The 2,595-nt window shown below is 52.9% G+C and overlaps 1 pseudogene; it reads left to right on the forward strand.

Annotated features, from left to right (window-relative positions):
* The first annotated feature begins 684 nt into the window (after positions 1-684).
* LOC147701868 (uncharacterized) lies at positions 685-2,196 on the forward strand (annotated as a pseudogene).
* Positions 2,197-2,595: the final 399 nt, after the last annotated feature.

Consider the following 2,595-nt stretch of genomic DNA (forward strand, 5'->3'; position numbering starts at 1 on the left):
GAGTGGGTCCCGGCAGAAAAAGCAGCCTCATACTTGGACTCCCGCCTTAGAAAGCCATTGGAGAACGAGGTGCGAAGCAGGCTGCAAGCTGAGTGCCCCTGACCAGCTTTAGAGGGCAAAGTGTCAATTACCCCAGACATCGAGAGCAAGATGGCGACCTTCTTAGCCAAATTCATTAAGGAACCCAAGAAGAGGATAGATCGCTCCTGGCGTGCGTGTCAGGATAAGTTGCTTGACATCACCGGTCCCCTCGCCAAGATACTGGACATGGCGGAGGAGGCCCGCGTCTCAGGGTCCCTGATCGATCCTGAGGTGTTGTCAGCCTGGGCTCAGAGAGCGATATGTTTCGTAGGTAATGCTAACTGCGGCCTCTCAACGGAGAGGCGCAGGTCCTTATTTATTAAGGTCGACCCCAAGCTTGGGGACTTGGCAGGTTCCGAAGCAGGAGCCTCAGTGCAAGGAGGGCTGTTTGGAGAGCGTTTATAAAAGAACTTGGGAATTTCGTAGCTACGTTCATTTGCTCAGGGATGTGCTTCAGCCACTCGATTGGATGGTACGTTTGGATCTGAAGGATGCGTACCTAGTGGTTCCGATTTTTCCCCATCACAGGCGCTTCCTTCAGTTCCTCTGGCGAGGACAGGCTTACGAGTTCCGTTGTCTGCCTTTCGGTCTCTCCTTGTCCCCATGGTGCTTCACCAAGGTTCTCAAACCCGTGGTGAAATACCTGCGGACTCGTGGGGTCCGCGTGATCGTCTACTTGGACGATATGCTTCTCTTGAGTCAGAATTCGTCGCAGTTGCAGGATCATCTGCAGTTACCGGTTCCGCTTCTCCAGTCGTTGGGGTTCATTCTCAACGAGAAGAAGTCCCTCTTGGTTCCAACTCGAAAGGCCACCTTCCTGGGGTTCGTGATTGACTCCACGTCAGCCACACTCAGTTTGCCTTCCAGGAAAGTAGCCAAGATCAGACACGAGATCCGGCAGACCTTGGCCAAACAGGGAACCTACATGCGTCAGATTGCTCGGTTGGTAGGCCTCTTTTTGGCAATCTGCAGACCGTGCCCTGCAGCGCCTGAAGGCGCACCATCTATGAAAACGTCTCACTTATTCACAAGTGGTTCCCCCGACCGAAGAGGTACGCAAAGAACTAGAATGGTGGCTTTCCCACATGGAGGCGTGAAAAAGGAGAGCAATTTTTGGCTCAGCACCTGACTTGGTGATAGAGTCGGACGCCAGCTGCGCAGGCTGGGGTGCACGGTGTGGAGAGTTTTCCACCGGCGGCAGTTGGTCTCCTCAAGAACAACTGCTTCACATCAACTGTCTGGAACTTCTGGCCGGCTCTTTTGCGGTTCAGTGTTGGACCAAAGATCGAGTTGAGGCCTCAGTCCTTTTGAAGACGGAAAATGTGTCGGCCGTACGGTACATAAATCACCTAGGGGGCACACGATCCAAGGCGTTGGCGATCATGGCAAAACAGTTTTGGGAAATCTGCCTAGAACATCAGATATCAGTGACAGCGGAATATCTCCCAGGGAAAGAGAATCTTGTGGCGGATTGGCACTCCCGTTACCTTCGAGATTCCAGTGTTTGGAAGCTGGATCCGGAAGTTTTCCGCTACCTGCAAGAGAGATGGGGTCCTTTCTCGGTCAACCTCTTTGTGTGCCAGCTTGATCGGCAACTCCCCCGGTTTTCAGTTGGAGGCCGGATCCTCTGGCGACAGCGTGCAATGCGTTCAGTCAGGATTGGAGCCGGGAGAGGGGGTATGCTTTTCCCCCATTTTCCATGATCACCAGGGTGACGGCCCAGGTTCGCCGACAGTTGGCGTCTGTGGTGCTGATAACCCCGTGTTGGAGGTCGCAAGTCTGGTTTCCGGTTCTTCTGGGACTTTCTTGGGATTTTCCAATCCGACTCCTCCAAATTCAACATCGCCTGTTGAGTCCGGAAGGGACTCCTCACCGCCTGTTGGAGGAAGGCTCCCTGCAGCTCATAGCATGGCAGATTACAGGCAACGTTGGCGACTGTCGGGCCTTTCGGGACACGCTGAACTCTTGCTGTCCCGAGCTTGGGCAGACAGCACGTCCAAACGATATAAATCGGCATGGACGCAATGGGTATGCTGGTGTTTACGACGGGAAGTGGATCCCGTGGTCATTGACTTAACCCATGTTCTGAATTATTTGGCGGAATTAGTCCAATAGGGCTTGGCGTATAGGTCCGTGAACGCGGTTCGCTCTGTAATTTCAGCGGGCCATGCTCCAGTGGACGGGGCTACCTTCTGGGAACACCCTTTCGTGTGCAAACTCTTGCGGTGCATCAGATTGGCATTACCACCAGAGCCCCATTACTTGGTTCTTTGGGATGTGAACCTGGTGCTGAATTTATTATTGTCTTGGCAGCCTAACCGCTTTCTCTCCTGGAAAGAGCTGTCGGCTAAATTAGCCATGTTGTTATGTTTGGTGTCTTGTCGGAGAGTGTCGGATGTTCGTGCTCTCGATATCATGGCAAGAGTTTTTTCCCCAGATGGGGTCACTTTTACGGTGAGCAGACGCCCAAAATCGAACACACGCTCAATTTCTTACCCTGCGTTCAATTAATCT

This window comes from Lissotriton vulgaris, chromosome 7 (assembly GCF_964263255.1).
Source record: "Lissotriton vulgaris chromosome 7, aLisVul1.2, whole genome shotgun sequence".
Taxonomy (NCBI): Eukaryota; Metazoa; Chordata; class Amphibia; order Caudata; family Salamandridae; genus Lissotriton; species Lissotriton vulgaris.